At 48.9% G+C, this 13,397-nt stretch overlaps 1 non-coding gene across 1 annotated transcript; it reads left to right on the plus strand.

The window, feature by feature from the left end:
• Nucleotides 1-8,525: 8,525 nt before the first annotated feature.
• On the plus strand, nucleotides 8,526-8,625 carry Trnai-uau (transfer RNA isoleucine (anticodon UAU)). The gene is made up of 2 exons: nucleotides 8,526-8,563; nucleotides 8,590-8,625. It is a non-coding gene; the product is annotated as a tRNA-Ile (tRNA).
• Nucleotides 8,626-13,397: the final 4,772 nt, after the last annotated feature.

The following is a 13,397-nucleotide window of genomic DNA, read 5'->3' on the forward strand; positions in this document are numbered from 1 at the left end:
TTCTGCTTTCATTAGCTTCAGATCAAAGCAGAGAGAAGGCCTGAGATTCATTCGAATTACTTGTAACGTGTTACGTTCGCTTATTACATTGTTAGATGTAATTCGTTTATCAGTTCTAGTATCAAACCAATTCATACAAATGACCCAAAACAGGGCTCTGAATATTGAAAAGTTACAACTCTTGAATGGAAATGACCTACATTACATAAACTAATTGCGCTAAGACACCAAATCCATAGCATCTTCATAGCATGCAACTTCTCTTGAAACTATCAGTCTATTGTTTTGCGTTTAAAAGGCGATGTGTTGCTGTGCAAAAAGTATCTCTATAGGACTTTTCTCGTACGACCGAACTATTGTCGTTAAAATCGAACTCAAAATGGCTGCCAAGCGGCTAGCTCGTTAAGCTGCCCTAACGGCGGTTCGGCGGCGACGCATCAGTGATACTACTGGCCTATTGGCACGAGTGCAACGAATCAGACCCCAGCCAACAGTCGCAGCACAATGCATGCTCACCGAATGCATTGCATCGCGTTCATCCATGTGCTAATTATCACGCCCATTAAAATTCATATCCACCGCATCCACCGCTGCAGGTGCTCGGTCCGGTTCGTAGCTACGAAGCTACGACAACGCCACGACGTCGTGGTCACTTGTTGATGTGCGGCGGCCATTGACAAGGGCTTGGGAAACGGGTGGGGTCGTAATATAAGGTACGGGCATTGGTTTCAGGGCTGTGCGCTGTTTAATTCTACAATGCCGTGACTGGGCCCGTGCTCGCCGAACCGACCCGGCGAGCACACGGCCGGCGTAAAGTCACTTTGGGGCGATCGCGATGGGGACGTGTTCTACTGCGCCGTCCCTTGACGCCTTTGGGACGCCTTCGGCGGGATGAAAGCGTGACGGGTGTGTGTCTGCGGCCCATGGCGGCAGTGGCCAGCGCCTTCGAGACCACCTTCGAGACTCGTGGCTTTTTAGTTGCCGATCACACCTGGAGCGCACTAGGAAGAGAGGTCGAAATTGGTCCAGATAGTGCCAAGATTGGACCTAGCGGGAGCCGCCTGCTACCATTAACCTAAAAATCTTCTAAGCTCCTGGCCAATGGTTCGCAAAAAACCGCCGCGCCCCGATCGCCATGTGGCGCTCGGGCAACGGTGTTCGGGAGGGAGCGCATATTCATCACAAGATCATATGCTGCCAACGGTTTTCCTGTTTTTGTGACCTTACGTAAGGCGATAAACCCCGGACCTCTTCGAACTAAAAACCCTTTGCATAAACGTACTGAGAATCACAGAAAAAAGGAAGAAAACCGGGTAAAGAGCCTCACCAAAACGGCTCCTCATCATCACTCACGCTCTGGAACTTGACCAGAAACATTCTTTTTTTTTTGTTCGGTGAGCAGCACCTTCCCCGGGTGGCCCCAAAACCGGCCGATCGGGAACGCAAATCACGTGTCAAGGGCTAGAGCCGTTTCGTCCCGAGTGTCGATCATGTGTCTTCATCTGGTGCCCGCCTTCCGCAACACGATGGGCGCACGGGCCGGAAACGGAGTAATTATGATTTTTTGGTTCAGATTTTTTGCACTCGCAAATGTGACCTCGCGCTCACGATCGTAATGCGCCCAGAAAGTGTCTTGGGCGGAAGAAAGCGGATTCCCTGTCGGCGCCTGTTTAGAACCGTTTTAGCTTTTAGGCGTAACATCCGGTGAACCGGGAAGATTACTTCCGAAAGGCAGGCCGCTCGAGGCAGAACCACCCCTGGGGAGCGGGGCAGCCTCAAATGGGGAGGCCAACATTCATCTGCTTCAATTACCCGAAGATGTCGGTGCCGCGGTGCCGAATCGCCCTTGCCTTCGCCACAGCCATTTTGTCAGTACATTGTGGTGGGTATTGATGAAATTGCTTCCGAATAATCGAACGCTGCTCACTGCTAATAATGGGTTATGATACATCCAGGAAGCGCCTCGAATACAGCAAACGGGGCTCCCGGGAATGGGATTCGTTCCTTTTTATCGAACATTTTCCAGCATCGCCCACCATCCCCGGACAAGCGGATATTTTATTTTTATCATTTTGAATTGATTTTTCACAGCAACAATCGCATGTTGTAGTGTCATGTTCAGACTTGCGTTATTATACCTTGCCGAGTAACATAAACGTCACGATGTTCTGACTAGTAAAATATAATGCAAGTTAAGCGATTTAAGATAAAAATGCAAAATGCAAACGGTGCTCAAATAAAACCGTTCCGAAGCCGGTCTGCTTCTGAGCCGAACTGATGGGGAAATTTTATGACTACTTTTTCGATAACCACGGATCGACTGATCGACCGACGCGCCGACGATAGATCATCGGCGGCATATGGCATTTTTCAAGAACCGGCGGCCGGCGGCACACGAGAAAGAAATGTCTTTATCTATCCTTGGGGCAAGTAATTTATGATTATTTCGGTTCCGATCGTCAGTTCGCCTGGCTCATCTGAGACTCTTCGGGAATCCCAAAATGGTTGAAAGTGGAGCAATCGTACCGATGAAACGCAGCCATAAAACGCCACGGCCGCATCACAGCCAAAGCGTTGCACAACCAAAGGCGGCAGTGTGTGTATGTGAGCATCGATCGCCCGAAAATCGAAGACCGCTTCTTTTTCGGATTCACAAAACTCGGTCGTGGGGCGCGGCCGCAGGAAACTTCGTTAACGGTCGCCGGTCGGTGAAAAATCACTCAAGTGATATCTGCAAGCGTAAACATCCGACGCGGCCGCGGCCGGGAGCACCTTTAGTACTTGTCTGGTGCGCGTGAACGATCCAGACCACCAGACGACCGGTGGCATAAACGACCACGAGCGTCCACCAGCGTCTCAAATTAAGTGTTTTCTTCGCAATATCTCAAGTTTTACGACGCCGGCTTGTGGATTGACGCTGTCCAGAAAAATGGCCCCCGGGTGAGTTGGTTTGAGTAGGTATTTGTCCATCTACGTGACAGTCCAGGAACGGACACTACTACCTTGCCCTTGTTTTTTTCGCGCCATGAACAGCATCATTCGTCGATATGTGGTTTGTGCGTTGGTTTTTCTCGGTATCATTATGATGAGGCAGGCGCAATGTCGGCGCAGGAACCAAACAAACAAATTTTATCACTTGTTGGCCAGTCTGCCACATATTGCGCCACGGGAGATGAAGCAGCTTCTGATACCTGCCATTGCCATTGAGACCGCGAGGAGAAAGTGAAACTGCGGGATACCTGCCTTTGTAATTCCCATGACGTAAGCCCTTCGGAATCGTCCCATCCTCTGTGACTTTGTTACAATGTCCCAGGATAGTGCCGAACAATAGAAACGCGCCTGCGAAACACACTCATCATGAACAGAATAGTGAAACTATTCTGAAAGCTGCAGCATCTTCTCACGGAACCGTCTAAGTGCGTCACCCAGAAGTGCGGCAGTAACGGGGCGATGCGTGACACGGCGAGGTGTAACGCAATTTTTGGTGCGTGGCGTGGCGTGCGGCCCTCTCCCTACTTCCCTCCTCACCTTTCCAACTGCGAGCTTGTGTCGATTTTTTCACTGACGATCGAAACACAAACACACGGTGAGACACTAACCGTGGCGCTTCAACCTGTTATTAAGTTCTAGATCGTATCGATCCCCACCTTTATTCGTTCCGGAGCCACCGGATGGAACCTCTCGCTAGATAACGATCGCGGGACGGTCGTCGGCTTCCCTCGGACCCCAGACGACGCTTCCACGTTAATGTGTCCTACTCATCGCCACAAAATGTCTCCCAGTGTCTCAGGTGGGTCCGTGAAATGTCCCTCGAGAAGGAAGAAATATTTATTTTGTGAAACACCGACCCCTGCGAGCTCTGTGGTGGTCCTAGAGGCCGGCGTGTCTGTTGGGACGCGCGCCCATGAATTATTAATAAGCGAAGGGTCAGTTTTATGATATACATTTAATTTCAGCTCATTTCGTTTGCAAGTGAAACGAGCGGTTCGGTTCACAATAACCGCATCGAAGCGTTGCAAATAGGCGTTGGACGTAAGGTGCATCGCGTGACTTTGTCCCTCGTCGTCCCTCGGCGTCGAATGTCGAAGGTTACAATCGACAATTTACTTAGTAGGAGCTTCGGGGGGCTGTGGTACCTTTCGATCGGCATCTTTTATCCCTGCCGTTAATTGGCGTAAAAGGACCTAGGAAAGCGCGAGTTGGGGGATGACCCAAAAACTATACCCCGAAACCCTCACTGAAACTTCAAATAAAATTGAAACATTAAAAACCCACACCATTTTATGTGAGACAGATTGATCCGTAAGCAACTTGCCATCCACCTTCGACCCATCAATGAAATGGCCCCCATATATTCATCCACGAAATGTGTTATCGGCATATCGAATAGGCTGAAATTTGGACCAAAACAGCCGAACTGTGTTGATACGTTACGTTACGTTGGTGGACTATTATCAGTGATCGTTCATTGAACTGATCTACTGATCTACAGCTTAACTAAATGTCCAACCATTTCATTACGAGTTGTGGTTTGCATTGTTTTGTGCATAGAATTGCCGACCAGGCTCTACATTGGCGTTACAGTGGTAAGCCATGCGTCGTCGCACAGAAAATGATCTTGTCCTTGGCAGGTATGCATACTGAAAACCATACGAGCTGCAATTGTAATGCATGTCTGGCCGCTGACCAAGACCCAGTTTGCGGTTCCGTGCGCGTTGTGGTCGCTTCCGTGCCTAAGTCATTCGTGGCAGCGTGTGGTATCACTATGGATGAGCTGATTCCCAACGCCACGACAAGAGACGGCACTTGGGCCAATTTGTGGCGCCTAATGAAGTGCTGAAACGAAACAGTTATGCCCCTCCTATGTCTGTCCCTCTCTGTCTTGCCAGTCTGCCATTAAACGGAAGAGCAGTCGGTGTAATTAAACAAACTGCACACTGCCAAATGCCCGAGCGCCCCACCGGAACAGTCCGGCTCTGGCCCCCCTCAAGGACTGTCTACCTTGTGAGGCAAAACTTAAGAATCATTCTACATTTACGTGCGCACACCGATCAGACACCAGTTGTGAGGATCAGTCATGGCAGCTTAATACATGGCCTATGGCGAGGCCATCATCAGTCGCCCTGATTCTGGCTGGCCACCGGCCATCTGTCACCTTTGGCGTTGCCCGCTGCTGGACAGTCGGACCACGGCGGAGCCCGGCCCGGATGCCAAGTGGGCCCTCCAGCGGAGGATGAGAGCGAAACTTCTTCACATTCCGTGTTCACTCATCGCCGACTTTGATCGTGAGAACGTTCGTGGTCAAAGCAAAGGCTTCACGACGAATTTTTGGTTCGTCACTTGAGAACGCTGGCTGCTGTGATGATAGTTTTTTGGGGTTCGAACTGTGTGGAGTCTCTAGAAGAGAAGAGCTAGGCAAAAATCAGGTGCCACAGTTCCTATTGACGCCATCTGTTGTGCTGTTCGAGCCGTCTTCGCTACGACAATGCCTAATCCCGTCTCATCGGTGTCCCGTCCGTGCCCTGGCAACGAACGGCTTGGTAACTTATGAATCTCCAAGTGTTTTGGTAAGCATCTCGGATAAGTCGCTGGTTCTGGAATGCTGAGCAGTGCCATTGCTTCGTTTCCCTGCTACAAAATAGATCTTTTTTTGTCGTTTTCAAATATATTTCCGAAACACATTTGGTCTATTTTCACACAAATCACGACAACGATGAACAAACTGCTGCAACAATACCATATTGAAGCGCAATACAGAAGGCTCGTGAAATAAGTTACTAAACTTTTGTCGTTGAACTAAATAGAGCTAGCCATTTGTCAACGTAATAAACGAATTATTTGCGGCGAGCGATGGACGGATCGGTTGGCGGACGACTCTGTCCGTTTGTTCTATTTGCAGTCCATTTCGAACGAGTCTATGATTCGATTATTTATGACAAATACACGTAGCAAATCATAAATTTTCCATCACCCGTCGCTGTCGCTGCAATAGTTTGAGCTTGACCAAAACCCTGGGACACGTACCACGCATTTGAAACGTTTGACAAATGACCCGCACAATGGACAGCAATAACTCACTCCCGTGGGATACACGGTTCGATTTTCGGACTTGATCGATTTTGGGCCGCGCATCTTCTATCTCCCCGTCTGCCCTTCTGGCCCCTTTGCTCAGTTGGTGAATAATTTTCACTCTGCTCGCCATCGGCCGTGCGGTCCGTGCGGCAGCCACAGCTGATGCGTAGGGAGACGTCGCCGAAGATAGCCTTCGATTAGATTAGATTTATTACCGATGGGAATAAGCACACAAAAATCCAGATTAATATAAATAACTCCGGAGTTGCTGCCGGAGAGGCTTCACAGATGCCGTTGTTGCTCCCTGGAATGCCTACGTCAGGACGAACGAATTACGCGAAGAGCGCAGAACGCTTTAAATATTTATGATGATTTTGATTAAAGACTTCCATGAATCGATTACTAGTTTGTCAATTAGTTTGCTAGTGTGGTAAGGTGTGGGGAGGAATTCTTTCGTACCATACGTTCCTTTCGTGCCCGACTCGTGCTGCTACGCCACCCGTGAGGAGGTCTTTTGTGAATCCGCGATTAAAAAAGGAAGATAAACGTCGTTAGAGATCATAAGCCATAAAGTTCGGGCAATCAATAATCTTTACGACCCCGGTTCCACCACTAAGGTCCATTGGAAAAAGTGTTCTGCTGAAAAGTGGGCAATCTTTGGGCACGATGGACGATCATCAAACTGGTCAGCGAGGCACTGGCGGTTATTCTGTAGATAACCATGAGTTACAGAAATGAAGGCATCAAGTGTTCTGGCTTCCACTAGGCTGCATGTTGTGTGGTGGCTTTGCAGTTTTCTGCTGAAACAACTTTAAAACATTAATTGAAAAGTGACCCACTTCCTTTCCCGGTCGCGCCCGGACGCCGGTGCCCGGTGCCTTATGGGATGAATTTTCTTAACGGGCGTCGTTTCGTCATCTCGTCTTCGCCGTGCGTAGCTGCCCGCCCGGTATCCCGGATATGGCAGTCAGCTGGGGACTAAGACGGTGGAATAATTTATAATTCACCTTCACCGTTAACATTCCGTGGTGATCGCTGAAGATCACCGGATCACTGATGTGGTGTTCAGCTCGGCAGCTACATTTTTCTTTTCCGTTTTTTCGTGCCGAACGCATCATTAGCTTGTGGCCGAAACTCATTACCGTCCATTGCCGCGAATGTCCGTTCGAAAACAAGTACAGCGGACTTTGAACTTGGGAAGAACCGTTTATGGGAATGTGCCACATTTAGGTTAAACAGCTCTCATCACATTTCCCACTCGGTCTCGGTCAGCATTCAATTTCCATTTTTATGTGCCGTGAATGGACGCAGTCCGAAAATTGAATATCCGCGCTCGCATGTTTGGCCAAACCAAAGCTGGTTCACTGCGAGCGATGGTCTTCAAACTGTCAATTTCTTACAATCGTGTTCTTTTCTACGCAATGTCTCCACCGACTTTAGCTACATGTATAAAAAAATCGATTATTCCTCATGAGGTGAATCCCTTTTCATTCATTAGAGACACTTTGCTCGCTGTGGAGCAGTGTAATGTGTTTGTACAACGTTTCGTTTTGGTATTTAAATTAGGCTAAGAACCGGAGTCTGTGTCCCAAAGGCAGCCGAGACCCGTACCTGGAAGGCGGAAGGAAGACAGAAATCACGACATCGCCGTGGGAAACCCGACCGCGGCCTGAAAGGTGGTGCGTCATTATAAGAACATATTATTTGTCTAACGCCCGAGTCCCACCAGAACAACTGCGTGAACTGGCCCCCGAACCGTGTGTTCTTCTGCGATGCGGAGGCTCCCCTTTAGGGCAGGAAGGCTTATTGAGTGATCGCAATGACGACGACAATGATGAGGCTGCTAACAAGAGCTACTTGATAGGAGATTACGAACCCGGAGATAATAACACACATGAGACATAATTACGCATTCATGAATGGAGGAGCCTCCAAGAAAGACGCCGGCCGTTATGTCTCTCGTATGTCGGTTGTCTCCTTACTCGCGGGCGCAGTCCCATTAACCGACGACGACGATGAGGAGGTGAGATTAATACACGATTTCGTCGTCAAAATTAGGCAAATTCCCACGCAAGACTGTAAGTACTACGCCACGCACTGTGTTTTTGGTCAGCGACAAACGTAAAGGGCTTGGGCTTTGCCTTCTCAATTGAGCAGCAGAATCGGAATATCGGATAATTTGGCCGCTCTGCGCGCCGCTCTTCCTTCCTCTCTGAGGGCGCGATTTGTCACAACCGCCGCACACACCGGCTCTCAGCGACACACAAAACGAGACCGAGCGAGTGAACGAGACCGAGGAAGTGAACGAGCGCGCGAGAAAGAGAGCACCGACGCGCGAGCGCAGAGCGGCTTCATTTCGGGAGAGAGCGCGCGAGAGAGCCGACGGGTCGCCGAGCACATGACGGCGAACGGCCTCCGAAGCATATGAGCAATAAGCACCTACTATAGCATCTGCTCCAGTGGCGCAATTGGTTAGCGCACGGTACTTATATGACAGTAACGTTGCCTCTATGAGCGATGCCGTGGTTGTGAGTTCGAGCCTCACCTGGAGCAGGGAGCGTGTTCGAGTGTTTCCGATGCCTCGGTGCGCCTTTTTGCTGTTTTTTCTTACAAATATACTTTTTTCAGGCACTCGAAAGATAATTCGATATTTCGGTTGGCCGTTTTTGCAAGTTTTATGTCTGCAATTTCATTTTCTTACGCTTATTGCCACAATTCTGCCTTTTTTCAAGTAAGGAGTGAGTAATTGGTGGTTGAAATTAAAAACCGTTATCATTTCACGTAAAGTTTATCAATTTTGCCCCATTAGAAGCGGTTTTAAACATTTCTTAGTATTTATACAGAGTGCACAGACGAATTAACACCACTATGCATCAAAAGTTCTGTGACAAACAATGAGATCCTTAGCGTTAAGCACCAACAACTTTTTGTAAGTGGATAAAAACTATACAAATCGACTAAAACCAACAAAACCCATGTTTAAATGGTCTTTGCGGCGCCAGTTCCTACGCATGTGTCTCACAGGCATATTAACTTCTTCGAGGTCGATGACGGGCTGAGGTTATAATCCGGCAGTGTCCGGGTATCCGGGGTCATTGGAGCACGACACATGGGACCGCAATGGCGCTTGACGCTGACAATTGTTGGCATTGTATGTAAATGGGACGTCACTGGTGTCGGGACAACCGGCGACGGCGTGACACCGCCCTACGGAGTTCATTTTCACCTGCTGGCCCGGAAAAATCCCATGACATTCCACTACCAGCCAACCGGCGAAAGAAGCGACCGCCATTCCGGAGGCAATGGGGCCAGTAACCGGAGACAGGCGGATCTTTAAAGACACCGCTCGAACCTCTGCGATAAGATGCCGATGTCACGGGAGATTTCTGGGAGCAATTGTTTCCGTCCCTCGGCGGCTCCAGGACTCCCGAGCCGGCGGGTTTCATAAGCATAAATACACACACACACGTTCAAACGTGCCTATGAAGTAATTGGAAGCGCCGACTGATGCATCTACGTTGTTTAACCTTTTTATAAGCACTCTGGAAGAGGAATAAACAGACCGACTGAGACAAACGGAACGTTTTCGGCCACCGTTTTGTACCAGACTTTTCATTTGGTTCGTGTTCCTGTAGAGTTTAATAACTTTCATTTAACTGTTTTCGTTTTCTTACAACTAAATTCAATGTTTACTAAGGATATGTGCATAGTTTGATTAAAGTAATCTGTGCACTATGTTTGGATCGTCGAGATGCGTCGATGTCAATAAGAAGTGCAGCTAATCTCCGTCCCAGACTTTTCGGGATCTTTGCACTTGCTTCCAATGTTCTGCTGTGGCAATAGCACTGCGTTATGAGACGAAGTAGAAACATTGCAAAATCCGCTCCTATCGGTTGCAAAATGGGGCGCCTTCGCTACTGCGACACTAAGATACACAATAACACGAGCTGAGACGATCGACCTCAGCCAAAGAGCCGCTCGGTGGAAGCTGCGGTTCAATGGTAACACAAAAGGGCGACCGCAAAGAAACGATGATGCGTGCAGTTCGCGCAAAATTTCACCCACGGCGAGCCGCACGCAGGGATGTTGTGTTATTATCGACGAATGTGTAAATTGATTATCATAATGCGGCCTTTCCCTGCGCAAGTGTTCCCTTTCGATGGTGGCGTTTCTCTGGTCCCACGCTAATGAAACGACGCGTCTTCAAGCGTCACGCCGCGGATTCCTGCGCCACAGTTGTGCGTTGACCTGCTGTGACTTTTGAACGAAAGTGACTGTAATCAAGCCCTCATTTTCTTCCAAACAGGCCTTTTCAATGAACCTGCTAAATGCCGCACCCCAGCGGGGGGCGCGATGTTGGGTTCTCTACCTGCAGCTAATTTTCTTCATTGTGATTGTTTTTTGTTGTTGCTAATTTGCTTATCGGCTTGCAACAAATTTAAAGTTGGCGAGGATTGCTGAAAGTGATGAATCTTTTGACTTGGCCACCCTCTCAATTCGCATAAAGTTCAATAGCCTTTGCAAGTCTCATGCATTGGAGTCGGAGGAAATGTTCACCATTTTGGCTCCTCTTTGATTAAATTGGGTAGCAATGGTTAGAGTGGCTTTTCGGAAAAAGCTCAAGAAAGGAAGTTTCCTAGTGCCCGGACATGCGTGTTCCCACCATCATTATCTTCGGCGCATCGACGGAAAAGAGATTCGATAATACTGCCTTCGATGATGATTGTGTGTAGATAATGCGTCTATTTTATGACTGTTTGTAGCTCAAAACATGGCGAACAAACCATTCCTGTTAGGCAGCGCGGATAAGGATCATTGAAAAAGATATCTATCCTATTGATGATTCATTTTTCACAGTTCTGATGCTGTTTTTGACTTTCTTTACTGTTGCTTATTAGATGGTTCGCCATTTTTATTAGACATTGTTTGACGTATTATCGAGCAGAATGAATTAAGATTTATAGTAAATTAGCACGTAAATGTGAGGAGGTTTTACTCCAAAACACCGCCCGGCGTCAGAAAGATGCTTTGGTACACTCTATATTTACACTAAGTTTTGCAATCGTATTAATGAAATTAATATCGTTTACGCGGCCAGCGGAATTCTCAATGAAAGCATCGTCTGTAAAGCCGTCGCTACAGCGGTGTTGGAAAATTTATATTTTATCGCTATTAAAGTAACACTAAGATTACGAACTGCCGTTTGACGGTCATCGTTCGCTGGCGCCTTTCGCGGTTGTTTGCCTCGAGACACGTCAAGCAGGACGTCCGCTTCTGGCCGGTCCGCTTAACTTTTACGCGTTCGCTTTTCTTCATTAATCCGCAACAAGCAAGCTGTCAGCGAGTAGCGGCTCGCTTGTGACGCTTCGATTAAAATGTCTACCGTTTGTTGACCGTCCTCGGCCCGGGCGTATGACATCCCGGGACAAAATGTCGATTTGATTCATAAATTCGAGGATGTCCCGCTTCGCTGGCCGACCCCTGGGCCCAACCTGGACTGAAGTCGCTCGAATCTTGCTCGACACGGCACCGTGGACACCTGCAGGTCCACGGGTATGATTTTGTTTCGGATTCCTATGAATAATTCATCGTAGGAAGGACTGCTGCTCCGCGGCCGCTGTGACTTTAGTTATTAGCTTCTGCTTCTTTCACCCTCACACGAGAATATCTGCCGGGGCGGAAGGTGGACCACGTCAAAAGAGTCAACTGCTTGTACGAAGACGCGACACGGCCGAGTTTTCCGGAGCGTGACCGCGAGCAAGCGTGCAGCCTTCCATAAAACGCCATCAGCGAATGAAGGTGGCGCAGGTTGCTCCGGGGCCGATGTAATGACAAAAATAGGCGGGAATGGAAATGATCACACAGCCGATTGTCCAGTCCAGTGCGGCGGCAGGCCATGCGCGAATCGTCGCCGTGTCGTGTCCTAAGACGGGGCCGAGTTCGACGCACCAAACCGGCGAACAGGCGAAGGCCACAACTAGGACTGCCCAGGGGAAAAAGGGAGCAAAAAAACATGCTTCGTCCATTGTCTAAATCGCGAGGCGGCAACATAAAAAAGTAACGAAATTATGCTCCAACGTGACGGTTAAAAGACCGAAGGCGGGAGCGATAGCGTGGACGTGTCGTCACTTTCCAAAACAGCAAAAATGTTTAATGAATTGCGCAGGTGCAGACGGTGGTGCATAGCCGGTTGCTGCACACTGCCGCCTTCGGAGCGGCGAAAGAAATGCATCAGCCAAAAGACAGCGATGCGTGCCAATGCACAATTTATAGTGACTTTCGGTTACGCAGCGCCATAGCGCATAGCGTCGCGAAAACCGTTTGCGAATTCGCAGTTGCACCAACAGGTCCGTGAAGACACACATAAAGCTCGTGCGTGTGCAGTTCGTTTGGGACTTTTGATACTTTTCACACATTTGCCAAATGAAAGAAATGTTACACAAAAGATATTTTAACTAACGTTACGCTTTAAGTACATTACTAATCTCGATTTCAAAGAGAGAGACAGTGTGTAAACATCTAAATCATTAAGAAAAAGCCCCAAAGCCGGAATTATACCAGTTTGGCGTTTAGAACCAACATTTCTGCGCACCGCTCCGAGGCGACAGATGCGGTTGCATTTGTTTCATTTATGATAAAACCCCCTTCGTGCCGTTGCTCGCTCTTTAATGCTTTCGTCAGCTCATTCACCTGTTGCACACTATCTGCGCCATCCGCGGACCTCTCGCTGACTCCCTCGGCCGGCAACAACCCACGCCGCCGCACGCGCATCTTAAGTGGTTGATTATTTATAAACTTCACATCTCTTGACAGCAAAAAACCTTTTCGTCCAATGCGTATACACCGAGCCACCGAGCGCCGCTGCCGAGTTGCATGTTTGCATGGCCATCCATGGCGGTGCCGCCACCTTCTCTGGTGTCCATGGGGGGGATGGAAAATTGACGTTTGGAATGCCAGAAAGTAACGCTCCTTACAATTAGCTCATCTTGTCGGGGCGCGTTTATCTGGTGAGCAGCGAGGCTCAAGTGGGCCGCTTTCGGTGACGAATGCGCCCGTGCGCCGTGCGAGATGGAGAGCCGTGCGTGAGGCGTAGGGCGCCATTTAGACCGTAGGGAGCGTGTGCATAGTACCGCAGTCACGCGTATCACACATTTTATTGCTACACATTTTCAAGTCAATCGCCGCCGCGTAGGACGACCGCGTCATGGCGTCGTGCGCCGTGTGCGGTTTTCTTTCTTTTCGCGAGGCGCGGGCTTCACCTATTGTTGGTCTTCCATGTCCCAGCGTTGATGAGTCGCCGAGCCGCTCGATGCTTTCGTTACATG

The sequence above is a fragment of the Anopheles cruzii genome, chromosome 3 (genome assembly GCF_943734635.1).
Source record: "Anopheles cruzii chromosome 3, idAnoCruzAS_RS32_06, whole genome shotgun sequence".
In the NCBI taxonomy this organism is placed as follows: domain Eukaryota; kingdom Metazoa; phylum Arthropoda; class Insecta; order Diptera; family Culicidae; genus Anopheles; species Anopheles cruzii.